The sequence below is a fragment of the Bombus flavifrons genome, chromosome 10 (genome assembly GCF_040668555.2).
Source record: "Bombus flavifrons isolate JBK064 chromosome 10, iyBomFlav1_principal, whole genome shotgun sequence".
Taxonomy (NCBI): domain Eukaryota; kingdom Metazoa; phylum Arthropoda; class Insecta; order Hymenoptera; family Apidae; genus Bombus; species Bombus flavifrons.
This window is the reverse complement of record NC_138451.1, coordinates 14,376,343-14,401,113: the sequence shown is the minus strand read 5'-3', so window position 1 is coordinate 14,401,113 and position 24,771 is coordinate 14,376,343. Positions and strand designations below refer to the sequence as shown.

Here is a 24,771-nt window from a genome sequence, read left to right as displayed (position 1 = left end):
GAGGGAAAGAGAGATCTCGTTGTATCGATCGGCGTCATAAAATCCATTTTATGACTTGGACGCTGTCCAGTGACTGGTGTATTAGCCGTCGCATTGCCTCGCAAATAAAACGCTCTTCTACTCTTGAATCCCCTTTAACCACCTCGCCTCACCCTTGTCGACGTCGGACGGTCGTCAGACGCCATCAACTTTCGTCCATATTCCACACGTCTCTTCCTATCGTTCCTCTTTTTGTCTATTTGTCCATCCGTATCGTATGTGCCTGTTTAGCCGTTCGTTCGTGATCGATACACATCGGTAAGTTTATAGGCGAAAGCTCCGTAGCTGGATGATCTTCATGGTCTCGTGGCTTTCAAGCCCGCTAACTCTGTCTCGAGAGCATTCGCGTTACGCGAAACACGCGCTCGATTATCCTCCGATGTTTACATCGTTTCACCGTTTCCCGAGTACCGATACCAGCTCCAATTATCGTAAAGATGAATTTACTTGGGGCCGAAGTTGCCAGTCGGTTCTTTATTCGATTGGCACGGAGACGACGTGGCGTCACTAATTCACACCAGCTTTACGACAGTTTTACGATTAAATATTTAAGAGCGTTAGAGGTGTCTAGACGCGAACGATCGGTCGTTCGGAGTTTAATGTTCACGTCAAATCGTTCGCCTATGCGAACGAATCGCGTATGCATATAGGTGTGTTAACATATGATATCTGGACGGATCTCCATGACACAGGCGCGACCGGAACAACAATAACTCGTTTTGCACAGGCATGTTCCGCGTCGTTTTAATCGACTCGTCTGTGAACGATTGCGAATCAGCGTGATACCAGCGAAATACGTACCTCGCGACCGTCAGGCAGCCGTTCTACAAATTGGTCTCCCACGTTGAGGCCACGAGGAACATCGGCGCGAGTCCGTTCGTAGTAGAGGATAATTAATCCCAATTGAATTAATTAGATTCGCATAGCGAAAATTAAGTGCCATCGGGGATAGCCGAGGTATACCGGCTGCGTAATATAGGACATTGCTTTTTGCCACTAGCACGCAATAACCTGTCATGCTATACAGAGAATCAACGGAATAATTGAATCGCTGAATTTACAATGTTACAACGTAGGTAGTGTCTGTATTTTCGATAACGATTCATCAGTCGGACGCGTTAAATTATTCGATTCTTACGATTAGTTAATGACGGGTAATTACAGTGTAAATGGACGTGATGATAATAGATGTTGTCTTTTCCAATAATATCTGGAATTTAATTAGAATATTAAATAATTCGAATATTTTTGAAAATTCGTTAATCATTTTCGTTCTAATTGACTGAAGTCTTAGAATTTCATTTTCTCGATAAAGCTGTCTCGTGACGTTGTTTCTTGTTTTCCTTCGATCTTCGAACGTCGATGACCTGCGATTGCTCGAAACTGCGTTATTGTCAAACTAATCGTAAACCTTATCGTAATTGCAAACGCGTGCTAGCGCGATACCCTTAATTTCTTTCTTCGAGTGCGTTTCTTTTTAGGAGCGAGAAGAAAATGAAGTAGTTGGAGGGTGATCGCAATTGTTTCGTCGATGGTCATATATCGTGTATTCTTGCGATAATTTTACTCTCGGCCCACGGAGCAGAGACGATAAAAACGCGACATTATTCTTGAATAGTCTCTAACGAATATATCTTGCCCGTGCGTTGCAGAATACCTGACTTTTGTGACATCTTGGAAGATAACACGTGCCTTTCATATTCTCGTTCTAGTTCTCGTTTTCTCTTGTCTTATTCTCTTCGTTTAAACGTCTCGTTGTGCTATACCTAGCATTCTTCTTCCTGTCTGGCGCTTAAATAATTCGAGGAGAATATTATAAATTTTCGAAATAGTAGCGCGAAGAGATAAGAAGAACGGAGACTAAATGAACTGATATTAGCCCGACGATTTCTCGATTTTTTTTCGTCGCGAATATCGAAACTGGGGATCATTGTGATCGATAGGACGATCTTTTCCAGCGATAAGCATTGCCCAGAGGCTTGAAATTCAGAAGGCAATCGCGCTCCGAACCAACCGAGTAATTTCCTCGATGAATTTCTTGGGGACGTTTGAACGTGCGTGAATAAAGAAAAGAATCGTACACGAAATTCAAGCAGCACGCAACGTTCTACGCTTCGTTTCTCCACTCACGAATATAAATAAAATAGAATCGAGCGGAAAAATAAAGACGAATCTGTGAAATACGTCTGTCGGGAGGGAACGAATCTCTCGTTTAAATCTAATTGAACTAATTGTTTAAACCTTAATGAAAGAAACGTATCGACATCTCGAATGGCTATTTAATGGTCGTTTCGGACAACGAGTATGTATTCTCTGTTGTTTTTACAATGATCCGATGCATTCGTAACGGAACTTGGAAGAACTAAGCAATACAGTTTGCGTTTCAACCTGATTCTTCGGTATGCTCGTAGGAACAACGTTGGCAAGGATGGAAGTTGGCAGTTGCATACCGGGCTTTCGAATCCAAATGTATTCGAAGGAAGCCAAAAAAGTAGTGCCAAATAGACGAATACACTGCGATATGAAAATTAAGCGAATATAAAGTGTGTCATCGAAACGGGGCCGATTTTTTTCTCTTTGTTGTCACAGATTGGAAATTGGAAATTAGCTGGCGAACATCAGCATCGAATCTAATTACCATTTGGATGAAACTGGCCGCGAAATGATGTACCTCGCGAGAGAAAGCAAATATCCAGTAAATGCAAATTTCGGAAAAGTAGATTTAGCTTCTGTCTCGCAGTCTGGCAATTCGTGTATGGCTGTAGGCGTTATCTATAGATTTAATTCGGACGGAAGACGGGGCGGAAGCTCAGGAAAGCGCGCGCGAGAGGTAGGAAGAAAGGTCGCCCTTGTTCTTGATACGCCACGGAAGCTAATTCGCCTTGAAGCCCCGCAGGGCGTATGGCTCACGAACTTTTCTATTCCCGGTGGATATTAGCCGCGGAGAATAAGAGTGTCATGCAACCTGTCCCAATGCAATTAAGATAAGCACCGGCGATGTTTATAAATATTTCGGTCTATTCCCATTTGCCAGGACGATATGGGGCAGCACGGGTAAGGGATGGTGAAGTCGGACTAGCGTATATCTGACAGCGAATACTTGGCGTGACCACCGCCGGCGACGACCCCTTGCAAACTTTCGGATTCATCGCCAACACGACGACCAGTTTCGTTCTTCTTTAACGCGTTTCCCCTTTTTCGTTCCACCCTTCGCCGGAGCTTTTATGCGGGCTAGGTTAGACGCCCTACGCGCGAATATCACCGTTTCGCAACACCTTCGGATAACTAAGGGGGATCTCGATGCGCGTACAACGTGTCGCGTTACATGAAAAATTACAGCACCGTGGCAACTGTACACCTTCGTCTTTCTTATTGCGTCATTTTTCCTTACTTCCACGGTATTTCCCGCCTTCTCTTTCCCGCTCCGTGTATGCCTCTCTCTGTTGCTCTCGTTTCCAAAGCGACGCGACGCGACGACGTAATTCCCCGCTAAGAAACTGTTGCCGCAGCGACTCCACCTGCTATCGCGACGAAATTGCATCCTCCGAGTCTCCGTGAGATTAAAACGTCTCGAGCTTCGCGGCACGGCTCGGTGAAACGACAACACCGACGACCGATTTGAATTTTGCATGCTCGAACGATGTGACGAGCAATCGTGCACAAACTGCCAGCAGGCTTGTTTGTTTGTTACGAAACAACGCTGATAAATCTGTCGGTAGAAGAGATTTTATGACACGAAGGTATACCGTTGAAAGCATAACTCGCAATACCGATCTGCAGAGAATGTTACTTGAGTGAACGTGAAATAGAGTCACGATAGTTTAATTTAATATCTGAATAGCTATAATTTGCCTCGAGTTATTACAACAGTATCGGTACAGCTAAATCGTTGAAACATTCACATACCGATATAAATTTGATATTTACCCTTTCGAAATATAATCTCGCATAATCTTATTAGATAATTATTTAGAAATTTATCTTGAACGCCGATTCCGGTGATTTTTCAATATGTTATAAAACTCAACGTTTTGAACAGCTTTTACCTACGCACATAACTGTCGGACGGCCTTAGTTTCCGTCGCAGTTATACATTCGCTGCGACTGTCCACTGCACGTGTCCGGTATCACGGTAGTGAATTCTGCCTATAATTGTGCATCCGCGACGACGTATACGTTAGCGTTGGTTGGTTGTTGGCCGTCCCACGAGAACAAAATGACGACATCTAACCCAAACCTATAAAAAATACGGACACTGCGGACAGTTCTTTCGCAGATATCTTGGAAGCTACGGTCGGCCGACGGTTACACGTATAGGAAAAAGTTGTTCAGAATGTTGAGTTTCGCAACATGTTCAAAAATCATCGAAATCGGTGCTGCGGGTAGATTTTTACATATTTAATTGCCATCTTTTTATGCAATATTCGATATTTCATTTAAAGAATAGACCAGGAACGAAGGAATAATTTCTCTATTACGTTTTATTGTTTCTCGTGACATGAATGCGAACGAAATCATTTTTAGTTCTTGCCCGAAAGTATGAAATTTTGATTCTTAGGAAAGAAGAGCGTCACGATAAAGTTGTAAAATCTACAGTTCCGTGTTTATGACACGTAAGATCGTTTACACGTGATGTATGAAATTTTCACATACGTGCAGTTTTCCTTGGAAATAAGTAATACGTTCAGGATCGGCGAATTGCTTATTACGAGACAAACTGTACATGTTAACGCATTTTCTTGACGATATTATGACAAATAGATAATTTATGATTGCGTAGAATATTTGTCGAAGCCGGTCAACCGAGATGTCGATGATGCGACTGTTAGAGAATACGTGAGATAATTTAGTGGCAAGCGACCCAACGAGATGTCGCATTGCCAAACAATAGAGACTTTGTCTTCCAATGGATCTGACCACGGAGTGTGGCGAAGGCGTCGATGCCTTTTTGGTAGACGTACTGTGAGGGACCGCACGGCGGGATTAGCTTTGAAAAAGTAAACCTTGTTGGAATACAACGATATTAATCGCGTACAGATGAGGTGATCGATCGATCGGATTATTCCCTTCGTTGCCCAGCGCTATCCCCACTAGCGTGCGTTCGTTAGATGTACCGCGGCTGCTAGCGCGTGCATGCTCTTCCGAGAATTCGGCGGAAGAAGTATAAGGATATGGACGGAACATTCGGCACGTCGGTGTCGCGCTTTGATGGCATAGCGCTTTGCATCGCGAAGCTGCTGGAAGGTTCCGTGACACGTGCCGCCACAAAGACATCCACATAGGTCACACTCATTACCGTATAGAGAGTGGGGATTCAAAATCTTTCCAAGGGCCATGGATCACTTAGTCAGTCTGAGAATAACTAGCCAACTGTCAACATTCATAACGTTTACTTGTATTTTACTATAACTTTGTTTAATAAAAATCATATAGTATTGTTTCAATACACACATTGTGTCTTCCACAGTTTATTAATCTTAATTTCAAGATTAAATTCTAACAAACCTATCGTGACAAATTTTTAACCGTACCGTACATGTACGTTCATAAATGTCTACTTCGACAATATGTTCCAGAATCGATTTATTTTTCCTTTCACAAAATTAATCACAAAGTTCACCAAAGCGTAAAGTGAAAAGAACGGTGTAGAAGTTTCGGAGAAATCCAATCGGAATCCGACGACGAAGGGATGCATGTTTCTATGTATGCGAAGCTATCCTGATTATCCGTAAAACGAATAGTTAATGGATTCCGTATCCGTGGCAGTCGTGATTATAGACAGATCAAGGCTATCGGGCAGTCACGATAATGTCGTGTCGTAAATAGTAAGTGATCTTAGACCGAGTTCTGTCCACGAGTCTTGCAACGCGCGTGCTTGCTTACATCCATCTCGGTGTGTTGAGATAGTCAAATGGCGATCAGATAGGGCGAACAGGCCCTTTGAATAAATCCTCAGACCGATAGGAAGGCGGTTCTAGGAGGTTTGCTCGACAGTGCGATAGCCGATAATGGTCTGGTTCAGCCACCGTCCAATTCTAGGGTTAATTACCATCGTTTTAACCCGCTATACTGGCGTCGGTTCTTAAACTGGTTCGAGTCGTTTTGGAAAATTAATTTTACGACGGTGAGAACGCCGATGATACTTCCGCTGCTCCAGGAGATTTCCAAGACGGTGCGCGAATAAACGATTCGATTAAAACGCGTTGTCCTTTTCAACGAATTCGAATTTTTTTCTAATCGATTCGTTAGCCTCATCCGATCGGAAAATCCCGTTATACTATATCATATATATCTTAATGTTACTTATCATGCCTTTATAACGCTATTATTTATATCAATTGCGAGACAACAGCTTGTTCTTGTACTACACGGGGATTCTTACGTAACAATGTTGATAGCATAACGAAAAGACAGACGAGCGATACGTCAGCATAATATAACAGTCGACCTAACTAATATAATATCACGATTATCGATCGATAATGCGTTTTGATTCTTGATAGATCGTCGTCAAGATTCGACAACCGTCGTGTGTGAAACGTTGTTCGCGAATTTAGCAGGAAACGATCTTCGGGAGGGCTATCCAACAAGTTTCCCCATGGAAACGTCACGTTCATTCCTGTGCGACGAACCAAAAAGTTCGAAGAATTCAGTCGACTCCGCAACTGCGTGATGTACGGACATTTCCGGCGAACGTTTCTGCGACGCCCTGCCACCCCTTTGCTTGTCGCACGTTGCCTACGACGCGTTGAAAAAATTATAACGCAGAAGTTTTCTTAATGTGGTCGCGCCAGTAATTATGCAGCGAAAAGTTTCAATCGCTTATATCTAATTACTGTGACGCATTGACTCGCGTCACGTAAATGTTGGACAGATGGTGAACGCATGCGAAAGGTTGACGCCAAGGGTGCACTTTATCACCTTCCAGATAAACCTGCCATATAGATTTCATTTTCCACAGAACTTGTAAATACGTAATTCTTGTTCGCCGCGATTGCGATTAACGTTACGATATTTTTCCATCTGCGTTTCTTACTGGAATTCGCACGAACGTTTCCCGTGCACGCTTACTTTTTGTTTCGAATCTCGGCCTTTGAAGAGAAATTAACGAACTGAACGAAAATTATACTATGAATAGTAAGGTGGGAAAGAAACGATCGATAAACGACTAGCGCATCATTGCGTAAAATGCGGTTAATGCTTATAATTTAAAAAGTAACGAGAAATAAAGTGTATAGGAATTATAACGATTTAAGAATGCGAATAATTATCGACCATTTATTTCCCAGCAATCTGGTAAAATCTTGTCCCAGTTTTGATTAACTGTTGCTGTTTTCTACTCTGTTTCAGGCTGTGCATTTCTCACCTACTATAGTCGTGACAGCGCAATCAGTGCCCAGAACGCTCTGCATGAGAAGCGGACTTTACCAGGGGTAAGTATTTACACATTTAGAACACAATTTACCTCCTTTCGGTTTTCTCGTATACACCGGTGAACCGACTTACTGTACGTGGGTTACGTCAACCCGTGATTGCCTTATCTAAATGTTTCCTTACAAGTGTCCGCGTTTCTCGAAATACTCGCATACTCGCGAACGTATGTATGGAAGTTGCTCGGTAAAAATTGATCGTGAAATTCGTTTGCGAACTAAAGGCCGTTTTGACCGTTCGAATCAACGGTGAACTTGGAAAATGAAAAATTGTCTGTCTCGGTTTCTTGTGACGCTTCATCGAATAGCCATCGAACGCGCGCGAAAATGAACTGCCGTAATTTCTATTCGGTACAGTTTCACGCAGAAAAAAGGGGAGCGGACAAAGCTGCAGTGACGTTAACAGATACTTATCGCTGGCGGAGCCGTATGCCGTTTTCCAGGCAAATTCCGGCGATTCACCCCGCGATCCGGAATATTAAAATGGCCCGGCGTGACAAGTTAATCTCTTAACGCCGAAAGGGTAGTTAGGAAGGGAATGGAGGGCCGATGGTAAGAGTCGAAAGGAGAGCGGGGGACCAGAGGGCGCAACTCGCAGAGTCCACGATGTATCATCAGACTTTCCGTGCGCCTTCTACAAATGCCAGGGCTGGCTATACGCATTCGTATCCCCGAGTAATATGAGAATTTTGCGTTCCTCTTTTCACGGTTAGTCCCAGGAAACGCGTAACTAGTCGCGTCTGCGTTTCATCCTGCGTATAACGATATTATGTGCCAACGTGTATATACATACGTACGCGTTACTTCGAATGTCGGGACTCCCCCGCAACCAGCGATCCGAGAGAATGGCGCAAGAATTCTATCGAATCAATCCGTTGACTCGTTCTTTCGGCGCGAAGAAACCTTCTACAACTTGAAAACGATCAACAGTATAAATAACCCACAAGAGGGGAACGATTGTCTCCGTGGTTTATCGAAATGTCACCAAGCATCAGATTCTTATTCCAGTTTTATACGAATTGCGTACCGTTTGATCCTCGCAACTGCTGATTAAAGTCTTACTTCATCGGCATATGTGACTTTTAATCAGTATCACTCGGCGGTTTACGCGTGACAAATCTCACTGGAAAATCTCACTGACAAACCGAACGACAAATCTCACTGACTCGAACGAAATCATCTACCTTGTTGCACATTTTCGAAGCAAATAGACTATAGCTCTCTTAAAAATTTCCATCGATCGTAACCGTAGGGGCTGAAGACTACGAGCACCGGCACTGAACACTGCTTAACTGCCAGAGCAGTGCCAACACGCCCCTTCCCATTATCCAAGCTACCCCTTGGAAGTCCGTAGCGAGTACTGGCGTTATGTTTCGTTAATCTATCCCCGAAACAACGCAGCTCCGGTCTTGGCACTGCTGCCAGCGGAAATCGTTTTAAATGTTATGCCGAGAGATGTGCCGGGGGCTTGGCTGAGTTATGACTTTATGAAGAGGCAGCAGACGCATATACGGGTATATACGGACGCATTTTTGCGTCGCTACGGGCATACGACCGAGCACACGCTCACAGGGCTCACCAAACACGAAAAAAAATTCTCTTCAATTGCTTCGAGCGTTCCGGTGAGTGTCCATCGACGTGGACCGTTTCGAAATTTTTGACATTTTTATGCTGTTCCGTCGGGGGAAGATACTTCACCGTAGTTTATTCGTGAAACTCGAGCTGTTCGAAAATACAAGGGATTAACGTCGTCGATTAAATCTAACGCAAGGTGATTAAATCTTTTAGCTTTTTAACAGGTATAACGATATTTGTTGTTACAAATAAGGTATATGTAAAGGTAATAGGTTGTTTTAGATACTCTTCCGGCAATGGTTGACGATACCTGTTTACGTTTACCTATTTACGAGGATGTTTCGTTTAATGGACATAAACGTTCGTATCCCATAAACGGAGGAATTAATCGAGTTTGGAATTTCTTACAATTCTGTATGCGCGTTTTGAATAAACGTCCGACCTATATTTAGGATGTTGGTCATTTGTTGATTGACCGATCCAAGTTGTAATATTCGGACGCACCTGAGACCATAACTCGGGCAAGCAGCGCGGACCCTTCATAAACAGGGATCGCGAGCGAACGCTCCCGCTGTGCAAGCAATAACAATGCCCGTGGCTAACCGGCTATACTTAGCCTATGCTTACTACGGAAGCGATCGTTGCACGTGCGCACGCGCTTGTTCACGCTCGTACGAAACCCCGAAAGAAAGTATTTGGTATCCCACTTCCGGCCGTTATCGCGATACTTCTCACGGATTCTGTTGTAGCGTGCACGACTTATAGCGGCAGACTTATTTGACGAATTGTTCCAGCTATTTGACTACGTCGAAAATCATTGTTCCCGGCAAACTTAATCTTAACGGCCGCGTTTGTTTTACACAAACTTGCTTCATGTATGACTTACAATCTGGGCTCATCTTTCCAAAAGTTTCCGTCGTGTGTCACCAGAACCAGATTAAATTTTGCTGGAAATTAGAGATGAAAATGCGGAATTGTAGATCCAAATTCCATGTTGGCTGGAATAAGAGACGCGCTGATTATCCACGCGACACGCTTCAAATTGTTCTTTTCATTTGCTAAATGGAAAATTATTATTTATTATTCGGATTGCACCCAATTTTCATATTACATCGATCTACCTCAGGGCATATAAAACGAGGACACGCGTCGTTATTGATGTAATGGCAATGTTGTGCGTTTCGTTCTTTATGCGCAATTTCCGCTTTAATTTGCGTTATAAATGAGAGAAAAGATGTATGTGTACGTGCGTGTTTCGTATAGTCGGTGGAACTGTATCTTATATGTATGTATGTGAAATAGACTTACTAAAAAAAAACGAGTTATTTGACGAGTTAAAATAGTATTACATCTACACGATCTTAAATCTAATATAGATTTTCTTTACATTGGATGGCATATCTATGTATATAAAAAGTACGGTTTACCGATCCTTATCGTTAGTCATAAATATAACGAATAGTATTTCCCATCGAATCTGTATCATTTGAGTCATTTTTCACTCTAGATTTAACTTAAATTTTTTTATTTCAAAATGTTCAATTACAATGACCTTTATTTATCTTCTCGTGAACGAGCCTGAACGGTCCTGAATTTAGCTGTAGTCATACCTTGTTTCTTGTCTAGGAATATTCTTCGCAGATATACAATCGCGTAATTAAACTACTAAAGCTAATCTTTATTCCGAATCGCTCGCATCGTTGTTTCGATGGGTTCTTCGTAAGGTTTGATGGGCTTTTCACGTGTCTGACAATTCATCGCCAACGGTGACTCACCATTTCACTTTTTACGTTACATATTATATTATTTTATATTGTACGCGATATATATTTTTTCCACGAGAAATCTCGGAGCATTTTCCTACGATAAAGCCTTCCAGATTTAATTCCTGTTTATTTGCTTTGCTCGTCAACTCAGCCTCCGCCTTGGCTGCAGTGTTGGTCTAGTCGACCTCTACATTAACAGATCGCCAGATGTTACCGCTGTTCGGTGGTATTTTGCCGGCGACAGAAAGATTCTCAGTGGTGAATTCGATCGGAAATATAACGTTCTTTGTTTAATTTTTTCGAGCATAACGTCGAGGAATAATGTCGTTGAATCGAAACAAGTAGTCGAGGCTCCTAGTTTTTACGTTTTAATGCTTTACATAGAAGTTTTAGTGGTATATATTTAATGAAATTAATGAATATCCTTATTGCTAGATTTTTCAAAAAGGTCACATAAAAGTTTATAAACAGGGATACGTATGATATAGGATGCGATAAGAAGGAATATCTTTTTATTTTTATTCAGAGAATCGTATGGAAATCGTACGTAATAGATATTAAAACAGAGAAATAGAAGTGGAAAAGTTACGATCCGGTTTCCTGGCTATTCGCTGATCATCGATATTTTTGCGGTCGGAAGCCCTTCTTTATCGCGCCGAAATTAGGAGCGGAATTAAGTAGCGAATATAGGTTAGAGCGACGCACTAAGGTACGATCAGAAATTCCGAAGGACGGATCGCGAACTACTGACAAAATTGGTGTAATTGGCGGCGGTATGCTACAGGGTTCGCTAACTCGATGGAAAGAATCGTTAAACTCCGACTAGTTGTCAATGACGCCCGTCGAGCAAAGGGGACGACAGGGCGCTTCGAATCGGCGCGAATTTTCACGAGGGAAACGATACTTACGCGTGCAAAGCCTGGAGCGTAGCGGGAAAGGTGCAAAAAACGCGGAGAAAAGAGCCGAACAGCTCGGATCGGGCATTGTTTGCATTCCTCCCTAACGAAGTTTTTGTAACTTACTCGTGCACCTGTGCCGCCCTCGAGTCCAACGAAATTTCTGCGATTTCGATGCTTCCGACTGTCCGTTATTCGTAATTCATTAAGCACCGTGTAGCCCTGGAGTCGCACAGAAAACGTCGGCTATCGTTCGAACGTGCGTGTAATCTTTAATTCGATGCAGTTAATCTTCAACCGTTTTCGCTCGATAGTAATTTGTTACGTGCAAGAGAGTAACGGAGTTAAGCTTAGTCCAGATTGACGGACAATTGTCCGTAGACACGTATTCGCAGTCAGTTCGCATACGTTGTTGGCGGAAAATCCGCAGAGAAATGCACGTATGTACCTAGATTGCCTGGCGATATCTTTCGACTGTCGACGGACGATTTTCCGGCGCTCGGGCAAGAAGGCACGATGTTTCTAAAAATTTCAGTCACCGATTACATCGGAGAGCTACATCTATGGCGTTCGTTAAATTATATGATTATTATATTAACGATTATGGAGGGGCGTAGCGGAACGGTGGCTATCAAACAATTAGGAGAAAGTTCCGTGGTTATGCCTCGCGAAGAAGGTCGTTTTCGCGAGGTAAAGACGCGAAGACAGAGATGACGTGGAAGAACAAGAAGAAGGTGGAGGAGGTTAAGGAGGGATGGAATGGAAATGGTAGGGGACTAGAAGTAAAGGAGGGAGTCACTCCGGAGGAAGCAAGCCGAGTGGCGACGCCTCAGTGACCGAGCTTACTCTCCCTTGTGCTTTCGTTCGCAAGCGTGGGCTTGCGAGTCCTCGTTTCCCTCTATATACCTATATATACGTGTATATATCTGTCTACTCTGGTCCCTCTTTTATCTCTCGTCTGCGCATAAAGCTGCCCATTTCTATCCTTGTGGGTGTCTCGTGGACCTTTCGTTTCTACTTCCACGATACGGCCCTGACAATAAGCCAGTCGTAGTTATATGCGCCCTTCCGTGCCTTTCTATGTTCCCATTCTTTCCTCTGCTTTCGTCGGAGTTGGTACATATCGGCCCTGGTAAAATACGTGGCACGCGGCCGTCGTGAAATTAACAACAGTGATCCTTAAGTATTCGTGCGCGGTTGAGAAAGTCCGAAAACGATCACGGCGCGCTCGCGTAAACATCGCTACGCGTAAACAGCGGTAAACGTTTAGTGCCGTGTGAATCACAGAGGCATTGGTGCTGCGTGCTTTTTTGGGTGTTGGTATAAAAATGTTCAAAGACCGATTAGTCGACGAAGAGTAAATATATCGATGTGACGAAAGGTGCGTGCGAGTCTACGCGCGATTACAGGCACTCGATTTTATCTATATCCGGAGAAATTGAATCGCGCCAAGTGTTTGTGAAGTATCGTAAGTGAAGCGGTGCTGTGTAGTGATTCTGCGCAGTAGCAGTTCCAAGTAACACGCCGGTATTCGAGATACATCCTGTCTCCTAGTTTCGACGAATGCTGGCAGAGAACTTTGATTACCAAAGCCACGTTTTCGTTTCACCAGCTATTTCATCCATAGTCCGTTTATGTTCCATAAGCAGCGTCGCTCTGTCCTTCGAGTGTTATAGTGCTTTATAGTTCGACATTCGACAGCAGTGATAATTCGTTGACACGTTCGTGCTACGACATCATGGTCGATTTTATAACCTACCCGGAGATTTCCTACCTCTACGACGAATTCATGATGGTACGGAGCATTACTCTTCGTTTGTTTTTTTCTTCTCGAGGCGCGTTGCTTGCGCTAAAGCGGTCTTATTGCGCGCGCAAGTTGCATCGCTGTCCTTAATCGTCGATGCCACGCTTCTAATTTTATTATATTATATGTAATGCGTCGTTATTAACGATCAGGGAATTGCTATGGTCGCTAATTACTCACCGTGCCGCTGCGTAACAGCTGCACGTCGTTGCCTTCTATGGCTCATTCGGAGGCCATTAATCCTACGAGGACGCGAAGGGCATTCTCGTGATAATGTGAAACTATCGAGGAAATATATTGCCAACTGCGCTAAATACCTGTCTATTAATATATTTAGTAGTTTCTCACGCTATTTATCGCTGTCAGTTTGTCTTCCCGCGACTAATATGTATATACCTAAAACTCGTAGCATCCGTCCGCGCTAAGAGTATTTGCTGACATATTTGCGATAACGGGAATATGTCCCGTTGAAGAAACAGGGGAACGCGATATTTCCATAATCTTTCGAGTACGATTAAAATAACCGAAAACATAGTTAACTAGCAGCAAGGTGACCACGGTCGGTGTATCGAGTAATTAATCATTCGTACGATGGTTACGTTAAAGATTCACCTATGCCTCTAGAGTAAACGCCGATGGACTGTCGGGGTGCTGTCTCCGCGAGATTGGCTGGGATGAGGTAAAGGGAAAGGTAAGGGATGATAGGTATAGGCAGGGTGAACCCTCGCCACAAAGTGGAACTACTTTACGGGAATATCACTTTGATCCGACGCTTAATGAACGATGGACCGCGCTCGGTAAGAGTACCCAGACTGAATTTAATTAGGGCTCTCAACTTGCCAGGTCGAGAGCATGACGGGATGCCGTACAGAATGTGTGCACGAAGGGAACGGGAAGAGAAATAGAGAGACAGAGCCGGGGTACACGATAAAAGCTCGGATGAAGCACACACGCTTGTGGGTATGGTAGGAAACGAAGGCCTTTTCCTTTGAGAATGCACCGGGCATATCCACTCCGCGACGATCATAGATGACAATACTGGACGGATGACTATCCGATTGTCATGCAAATCGTGGAGGGAGCCGACACTTATTGACTCATCCGCGTACTCTGGCGCTAGCGATTCGAGAATCCACCTGCCCGCGACCTTTATACTTTTCACGGCACGCTCGTGGTTTCAAAGCAACTGCGTTTTCTCGCGTCGTGTGTTTGCGGAGAGAGAGCCAACGGAGAAACGCACTCGGCCGATTATTCTGGAAAATTGAAAATTCCACGCGTCGATAAAGGGGGTGGTCGGTCTTCCTACTAACCTGATCAGGCACGCCAATTTGTGCAGAGCTTTGATTCTGCGGGATGACTCGACGCTCTGACGGGCGCGCGATCGTGCTGCGCTTTAACTCGAAATGGACCAGCCCCCCCGGGAAAATGGACTTCGATTCCAACCATTCGTACTTTAACCGTTTGATAATGGCGATGTCAAAGTACCTTTATCTTCGATGACAACGGAATTGATTCGCGAAGGGTGCGCATTTCGTTCAGAAATTTTCTGTTCCATCATTTTTTAATTCGTACCGCGAATAAAGATTTCGAGAAGATTTTGAGAGAGAACGTTCTTGATATTTGTAAGTTTCATTACAAAAATATGTCTTATCCAACTTTACGCAACTACGAACTATGCGAGATAAGAAATTTTATCTTTTTCATCGAAATGTTTCGTAAGCTTGACCATTTGTGGACATTTTCCGTTTGCCAGAAAATCTACCGGAGGTTATAAACACGAGCATAAAAATTAAACTAACACATCCGCGACTAGTTTTTTGCATTCGAGGGGGGACAAAAACGAACGAATATGAAAATATCCCACTTTTAGAAGTTTGATCGGACGAAGCTCGTTTCGGCAATGAATCGCGACGATATTCGACCAAGATTTCTCGAACCGTTCTCTAGTATCGACTTTCCTCGATCCCGAAGTAGGTGACGTACTTGCAGACACACGCTGGCACCGGTTGTGGAAATTGAGAAAACTTTATTTGCCTCGGTGTAACCATGGAAAACATCAAGATGCGGAAAATAGGAATTGCGCGAAACTCTTTACCGATGGTAGAACGAACAAGGACGCGCCCCTCGTTCGTGAACTAAAGCCTATTTTCTTCACCAAGTGTCGAGAACTCGGTTCCTCAGCGGTACTGGGTAATAAAATACATTGTTGAATAAATGCCATAGCTAACTCGGTAAGAAGTATAAAGGAAAAACGTAAGAAAAAAGGTAAAGGCTTTACTGTTGGAGAAGCAATAACATTAATCCCTCGGTATCATTTCTAAATCCAACGATTTAAAAACATGAGAAATTCGTTTTAAGAGGTATATACAAAGTTGTAAATCTTGAAAGTATTATTAAACAGTGAATTTCATTGTATTAAACTACCGAAAACTTATCAACGATACCCATTCTCGGAAACGACTAGTGTATTTTCAGCGTTGTCGACAAATTTTCAGTAATTTAATAGCAACTGTAACGAATATACTAATACTAATAGTGGTAAAATAAAAAATATAATACAATGTATTATTCGTTCATATATTTCATGCTGGTATAAGATTAATATCTAATATTTATGATATTCCGCGCGGGTCAAGGTGTGCAATAAATAAACAATAATAATTCCTACTAAAACACTGTATACACTTTACAGAGTGCATTTTCAATGGTTACAAAATAGGTGGAGTCGGGTGCAACGTTAATCCGTAATGGGTTAATCTTGTTGTTTAACCGTCCTCTGAACGATAAACGTATTAGAAGAAACGTCGGTTGAATTTTTCAACGAAAAGCAATTTTTATTGCTTTCCGTGGCCGCTAAATTTTCCGATCGTGTATTCGTCCCTCGTGGAATCGCGCATTTGCTTAAATCATCTCGCCATCTCTTTGCCAGCACGTGACCAATCTAAATATTTACGCGAGTGAGACAGGCCGGCTAACATCGCGTTTCCCTTAACTTTTCGAAGGAGACCCGACTTCGATGTTCTCGGTCCTCGTTCGGTCGGACGGTTAAAATTACCACGAAGATGTGTGACGTCATATCGATCGAATCGAGTAGCAAGGCAAGCGAACCACGCGTAACTATGAATTTCTAACGCAAGATCTAGATTCTCTGTACAGCTATCGGCCATGTTGCAGTCCTGGTGAATCTTTTTGTTGCTACATCGCGCAGGGCGATGATTTAAAATAAAATGTATACAGCGGCCGCCCGATGGCGGTAAAACATATTTTTCCAGAAAGATAACTTGCCGAACGGCGTTAATGAATTAATAAAAAGACACGTGATTGGTAAAGTTTTTTCATATATACGTATCTAATCTGAATATGGGTTTAAAAGGATTTTGCATAACGTCAATACAAAGCGGACGATTGCCACGAGGTTAGATGCATCAAGTAGTGGAAAAATATTCAGTTCCGGGGCTTTACAATTTTATCAGCGATAGGCCAACCAAACCCGTTCCTATAAACGAGAGGTTGGAAAGGACGAAAAAGGCGTCCTTCCCTTGTGCGTTTAGGTATTGTTACTGGTATCTCGCTCAGGCAGTGGGCAGGCTTTGTGTTTCTGCCCTAGTTTCTGTGCTGCAGGCCAGACATACGGGTTTCGGAGTAAATTGCATGAGGGTAGCAAAGGGCTAACTTGCGATAAAACATTCGCGCGTTTTCTATGTGTATCCATGTATGCATGTGCATTTAGCGAGCGTGTAGGCAGACGCGCGATTTCGCGCGCGCTTGCGAGCGTATCCACCTTGGGTTAAAAATATCCGTATCGCGGCAGCTGACTTTGCCACGTATGTCCAAATTTTCTACTGGTTCCATCGTACCGACATTTTATTTTCGAGATTATTACAAACCTTTGTACGCTTGAACGCGTTAAACATCCGGCGTGAGATTGTATAAAGACAAAACAATTTGGAAATACGCTAAACTCGCGATTATTCCAACGGTATCAGCAAGACCAGGGTCATCGCGTTACGTCGCATTGGTAGGTTTGAAAGGCTGATCGAGTCTAGCGGTACAATAGCCGGTTGACGGTACATGGGTTGAAAAGTAGCTTAAGAACGAAGGAATTAAACATGAGACAGCTACGGAACGTTCCAACTTCAAAAATTATTCCAACGATACATAAACGTAGTCACATAGAGACACTCGACCACTGAAACTGTTTCGTTCTAACGTCTTTTCTCGGCAGCTTTTGAAAGTTCCCTCATTTATATCTAGACGGTGCGGAAAGCGTAGGTCGGTTCAGTCGTTTTGGGTACCGAAGCTCCGGAGAAAATTTTCTTCAGTTGCATTCAGTTGGCATTAGCGTCGTAGCTGTAAAAGTAGTAAAAGAGGCAGCATTAGGAAGAAAGAGGGAAAGAAAGAAAGAAAGAAAGAAAGAAAGAAAGAAAGAAAGAAAGAAAGGAAGGAAGGAAGACAGAAACAAAGAAAGGAGCCAGGAAAGAAAAACGGGAGGGTACGATGTGCCTCTTTTCTGTCTCTTTTGGCCTGGAAGGGAGAAGGCAGAAGTTTGCAACTCTATTCGCGGAAAGGTCGCGAAAGAGGTAAGAAGGGGAGGCATAATTCCAACAGAGAGAGTATGACGAGCCAGCCAAGTTGGCCACCTCTACGAGGTGCCCTCAAAGACTCTTCCGCTAATTTGATGATCCTCCAAAGGCCTGGGCTGCAATCTGCCGCTCAGTGTAGATTCTCTAGACATGGACCCTCACCGATCTTTCCTCGTCTTGTTCCGGTCTGGGGAGAAACGTCTCTGAGGAGGTTACCGTTCAAGTTCTTCACTTTTCCTTTCGTTCTCCTCATCCACTTTTTCCTACATGCAGGTCAAATGACAGAGCGCGTTAAACTGCCGCTCTCGCTTATGGCCACGTTTAAAGAGTTTCGTGCATGGCGAGCACCTGCAAAAGTAAACTCATCTTCGTACATGAACGTAACCTCGTTTCCAGCATTACTTCCTTCTAATTCCAACTAATAATTATCTACGATTTCTCCTTGTTAATGATCCAGTGAAACTAGCAGCATTAGTTCGCCAACCGTACTCGTAAAACGTTCATCCAACTTTGTCCGAATTCGTTTTTTAACGCGTTTACGACCGATTAGAGAGCGACCGATCTCTTCGTAAAATCGTAATTACGTTAAAATTGAAGCAAAAATCGATTTGCGATTTTCCGCGTTACGAGAGTCGAACATTTTCTACGTAGAGGTATCTGTACGCTTAAACGACGTCACTCGTATTAACTTGACGCTCTTTTACTCCAGGGGATACAATATCGTTAAATTATGGTTTCGTGTTGCATACGTTGTAGATTTGGTTTCATATAACCGAAGACGAAGGAAAGGATACGGTTTCGGTGACGCTGTCTCGATATCTCCTCTTGGGAACGATATACTTTCTCATATATTCGACGTGTCTCGCATGAGCTGCTTAATTTCGCTAGCAATTCGTTCGGGGTCTCGTTCGCTATCGGGATTACGGCAGGTCTGATGAGTTTCCAGAGTAGGACCGCAGTACCGGTTGCCGTAGCAGGAACCGGAACCTTGTAGGTTTCAACGAAGAAAGGGAGGAGAAGAGGGAACAAAGAGACAGTGGACACAGAGAAGCTGGAAGAGGAGCTGGGTCAGCGTCACCGGAGTGTATAATTGGCTTGATTGTCGGGTTCTAATCTGGTTCTCCTTCTGCCTTCCGTCAGAGAGGGACGTGTCCAGGCTGCCACCACTGGCATAGGAACGTCCAGAAAATGGGAGAAATGCGACCTGCTTTTCCAGATCCTTTCGTTATTTATAATGCCCTTTACCCTGTTTCGGGTTAACCTCCGACATAATATTCCCAACTTCCACGGATTAGACGAATTCCCTTTGACATCCCAGCCATCCTGAAACGAAGATTTATCGGAACTTGTTCAGCAGGTGAAAATAACGAAGATGAATTTTTCGAACGCGATAGCGATCGTTCGACGCGTGATTATCTGATATTTTAAACGCGTTAAAATTACAATTACACGAGATATTCCTTTTACATATCTTTCGCTTTAATTCGGCAAAGTCCAGCGTGGATTAAAAATGTATAAATGTTAGTTGGAAGAAAAGCGCGGACAAAGAGATACGCGACGTGCACCGCGAGAGATGAATTATAGTAATAAAACAACTGCGTGGAAGTACAACGTGCGGTTTTTATAAATATTTCGCTTGTTTCGTTCGCGTCGTCGTTGTTGGCTTCGCACCAACTGGGCTATGCTACATCCTGGCTGCAGCGATTTCATATCACTACACTTGCTATCTACGATCTGAACGCAGACAAATATATAAATACGACCAGTCAGTTGGTTGTACAGATTTAAATTGCAGGATATTAGTATAATTTTCTTTCTCAGTGTTTGGCAGCTGGGGACGGTATAGGTTATTTTTTCGTCTCGATGAAAATTCTTTATATGAAAAACACAATGTACGAATCACATTTGTAACTATTACAACGTTGTTCCAACGAAACCATAATAAATTTGTAATTTTTTCTTCTTACGACTTCCGTGTCTGATCCGTCACAGTCTCGTACCACTTCCATTCTTCTTATAGAACCATAATGAGGCCGTAAACGTTCCACGCGTCGTTTTAACGACATTTTTTGTTCGATAATTTGGACAGATAAATGGCAACATTCGTTAAGGATTCTTTTCTCGTTTATAGAAATTGGTAATGGCGATATTAATGGAACGACACATGATCGTTGTACGTGCAAATACACTGTTAAATTTGGTGCAACGGTTGTACGATTAAAGATTGATAGTACACGCGTTTAACGTGGTTAAATATCGATTTCGGTTAAATCGTTCAATTATATTATTCATCGAAAACGATTCCGCGAACGCGGATGTTATCGTCAAACGATCGGAAAACACAAAAAGATCGGCTGCTTGATTCGATGGGAAGAAAGGTGAAACGATAGTTTTAGGGAAGTCATCCGAAGTGCGCTGTAAAAGCACGAACGGGAAAAGTTGGATTTAAGATAACGAACCGATATCGATCGAGAAGATAAATAGCGGAGGAGCGTGGACTTGTTTTCATTGACTAAGTACGTATACTTTGCGGTGCACTTAGGTGAAAACGGGGAAAGTGGCGAAGAGCGGACAAGTTGAGGCGGGATCGACGACGGAGGAGAGAAGATATTTTCAAAGACGACTCGGAAATTGCCTGTCCAATTGAATCGCAAACAATATGAAAATTTGTTCGAGAGTTTTGATTATACAAAGGAGAGGAGGCTACGGTAGACGGCGACGGAGGGCGAGGAGAAAGAGAAGAAAAGCGGACACATTCGAGAGAGGAGCAAGAGAAGGATATTCTTAGTGGCGCTGGGAAACAATGGGCCACCATCAGACTTGCAAAGCGGATCGCGTTTTTACTTTCAAATTAAATTATTTTCTCCGTTTCGTGTACGATTAATGCTCTTCAGCCGGTGGCCACGTTTAATCGGCGATCTTCATCCTCGATATTTTTGTTTACGCTTCTTCCGTATCTTTTTAACGTTATCCAACGTTTAACGTAACTCTGTCCAATCGAATGTAAAACACGCCTACACATTGCCTTATTCCTTCGCTCCGTAATCGATATTGGAATCTATTTCTAGAAGCTATCGCGTTTATAACTATACCTCGTTTATATAAATTAACTAAAGGTACCGATTTGTATGTATATACATATGTACGGACGATACAATTTATCTCCGATGCGGTATAAAAATAATTCGCAATCGATTGATAAGTACAGACAAATTCGTACGAGCAACGCGCATGGAGGTACATATATCGTTAAATTACCTTGCGGTTTTCACTTAATAAATCATAATAAATTTCGCAGCGTGTCCAATTGCATCCGTGAACAGAGGTGGCCCAACCATATTATTTACATTCATATAGGAACACGGCGTAATTATACTAGAAACGATGATACGCACCATTGTAAATTTTACTCGGACGAAAGCGTTAATCGAAGCAGCACGCGCACACGTTGCGCCGATTATCGTGCCGTTTACCAACTTGCATCTGCATGGAAGTTACTTTGATTGCAGATTCATTCCGCTTAAACATGCGGCAAACCGGGCCATAAAATAACATTCGTTCGCAGAAGTGGCACGCGACAACGCACACGGTAGTAAAATCGATGCGACATACGGTTAAAAGGCAAGGCTGCCGCGACCAAAGCAAGATGTTGGCTGCATTAGCGATACAATTTGCGGATGTAACGCTTCAGAACTGTTCGCGTATCTATGACTACGGTACCGGTATAGCGCGCCGCGAGACATCAACATGGACTGTAAAAGGGTTCTTGAAGCGGCACCTATCCGTTACAAACGTAAATGGAAACTGGGTCGCGTGTATTTCGACAATTGTTCCTTACCTCTCACGACGCGTAACCACAAATTCGTTCCCCCATGAATTTCAATCGAGTGAAACCGCGTCGTCGTCGGTGCCAACTCGACGCCCATTGATGCAACCGTTACGGGCATCGTCGGAGTTGACTTTAAATTCCAACTGTTCGTCAATGGTAAACTAAGCGGGAACGTGCTGCCTTTGTGACGCGGATCACCCCGGAAATGAGTAAAGTCGCGGAAAGAAAGGCCCCACCGTTCTTCGTTCTACTATACTCTCGTTCTCGGATAAGGTGAGAAGCGCGGATATCTTGCAATATCAAATTTCCCGTTATTGAGATTAACGCGTGTTAGTTGAACCGATTAGCCACGGTTTATAATTGAATTTGACGATAATAACTGACAATAAAAGATATATCAAGCGGAATCGTCTTGAAACGTTTACCGTTACAAAGTAAGGTCCAACCGAGGCAAAGAAAGAAGGAAAATGGCAATTACCGTGCAATTTATTCATCGAAAGTTCGAAAGCGACAAAAGGAATGGAGATTTTCGAGTCCTCGGGAGATCGTCAGTGACGGGGCTGGGTTTGATGGTGTTTCGTGCGCATCTACGATATAACTGTGTGTAGACGGTGGTGAAATACACGAAACGCTGTCGGTCGCGTAAACAGGCCAGGAAAAGCCTGCGCGCGGACTGCCTACAGAGGTTCGCGACGAGAGAATAGAGAAGAGGAAGAGAGGAGGAAAGCGGCATAATGCGCGCGGTATACCACGCCACTTCCGAATTACTCCGGCAAAATCTCCCCGCGTATTTGCATTCCCCCGCGGCGAACGCAGACAGAAATTAATTGCGTACTTGCGCGGGCAACAATGAAGCGCCATTCTCGTGTACCGGCAACTCTCCCTCGCTGGTCGCTCCGGAAATCAAAGACACTTTTGGTCGACTGCCCGCCCCCCGGCATCCAGACCCCGGATTCGGCCCGCAGCACCGCTTCGCTCTACGCCGCTCCGCTCCGCTCCACGCCACGTTGTTCAAATTTCGTTTCCACCGGTTTGTTTAACGTCTCTACGGTCACGAAAAGACGCAGAGGTTTATCGCGAGTTGAAAACGAATCAAGCGCAACGACGATTCTATCCAGCTCTCCGTTCTGTTCAATTTCCTGTCTCTTACAAATGGGAAGAAACACCGAAGATTATTCGAAACGTTACGAATAACGCGACAAATTGTTTCGCAACGTTGCAACGTCCGTTCGTTTTGTGAAATATGGCGAACTACGAAGCACCTATTACGCGCAACTTTAAATCATCTATGAGAAAGTAAAGTGTCCGAACATTCGACGTACAATCGATCGATCATCGATGTTGAATAATTTCCTGATGATGGAGATCTTTAGCCTGCTCTGACCAATTATATTTTTTACTAATTTACCGTTATTACCTAATTTACTCGAAATGTCGCACGATTATTTTTCGCAACGATATTCCGTTATTACTTAATCGATATATAGTTTAATTTCGACGATTCTATATCGAAAAGTTTATCATCGAACGGGATTATTTTGTATGTTTTTGTTCGTTTTGCTCGTTTGTTTCGACACGGTAAAATAGATTATCGAAACATTCGGTTAAAGGGAAACGATCATAATTTTCTACACTGCGCAACGACACGCGCGAAATATCGCGTTGTCGACGCGGGTCAACTCTATTTTAACAATCGAGTCGATTAAAATTACATCGAACGCTGAGCAGGGATTTCCACAATAATGCCGAACAAAATAAAATCTCCAAGTTTCGCGCGTTAAACTGTTAGTTCGATTTGACAATGAGCTTCCGTGTTATTTAAATTCGGACCTGTAGCCGATTGAAAATCACGGTCATTGTAATTACCATTGGAAGCACGCGGGTCTGGGTGATTTATGGAATCATGAAATTTAGCCCCATTGTCGTACAAATTCGCGGGCAGTGGCGAGGAAGTTCAGCCGGTGGATTAATGATGCAGCGTTTATTTAGCGAAGCGGTGATAGTGGCTGGGAATTCGTACACAAAGGAAACGAGCATTGGACCTTTTAGGCTGGGAGGAATTGCCGTGTGCGAAGTCGTGCCGGAAGTAGGCGATATCAACTACCGGTGACACCCTTCTCGCAGCCCCTGCACGATGCTACACTCCACCGTAGGTTTATGGCTAGCTTTTTGTTCAACGCCATTAGCGGCTCGCTGCCCGTTGCTTTTCCGTGCGACAACAACGACCATCGCGTCATGTACGACATAGATTTTACCATTAGCGTACCGGCGTGGCCTCGCTACCTACCAACCAACTAGCTCCATCGAGCTGCTGTGGAAAAGTTTACGAAGCGCTAATGGGAAAAAACGGAATTTCTTTCACGTAGAATACTACTTTAAAGTAGAAACGATTAATCTTGTTCTTGTATTGCCCGGTTGGTGCCACTGTAAACGTTCGTTTTTTTTTTCTTTTTCTCTTCTTCTTTTTTTCGTCTTTTTTGTTTTCTTTTTATTTTATTTCTCCTTGTACTTTCGTTTTACGCTATGGAGGTTTAGTGGAGTGCGATTATGAAATACAGTTCAATCACGCGAACGCCGTAAATAACCGTTATCTCCGACGACGTAAAGTGACAAATCGTGCTCGGTTTTGCCGCGCCACGCGCGTCGAATTACAACGACACAGCGTGAAACTGTCCTCGCGTACACCGAAATCGACCTACCCCCGGCATCCTTCTTCGACTCTCGACAAAGTTTTCGTTCCTGTATAATTACTCGCCTTTGTGGAGAAGGTACCGGGGTATAGACGGAGGAAGATGTAATATCAACGGCGGTACGATTGCTTAATCGACTTAATCATGGTACGCTTCATA

At 43.5% G+C, this 24,771-nt stretch overlaps 1 protein-coding gene across 2 annotated transcripts in view; it reads left to right on the top strand.

The window, feature by feature from the left end:
* The window catches only part of bru3 (CUGBP Elav-like family member bruno 3), a 561,536-nt gene that overhangs the window by 44,048 nt on the left and 492,717 nt on the right, over positions 1-24,771 (top strand). Inside the window, exon 2 of one of the 2 annotated variants that reach the window (XM_069122357.1) lies at positions 7,390-7,472. The gene's annotated coding sequence lies outside the window, so the exon portion shown is untranslated. Of the gene's footprint in view, positions 1-7,389; positions 7,473-12,749; positions 13,502-24,771 lie in introns of those variants that run through there. The other variant, XM_069122358.1, reaches the window with a different exon arrangement.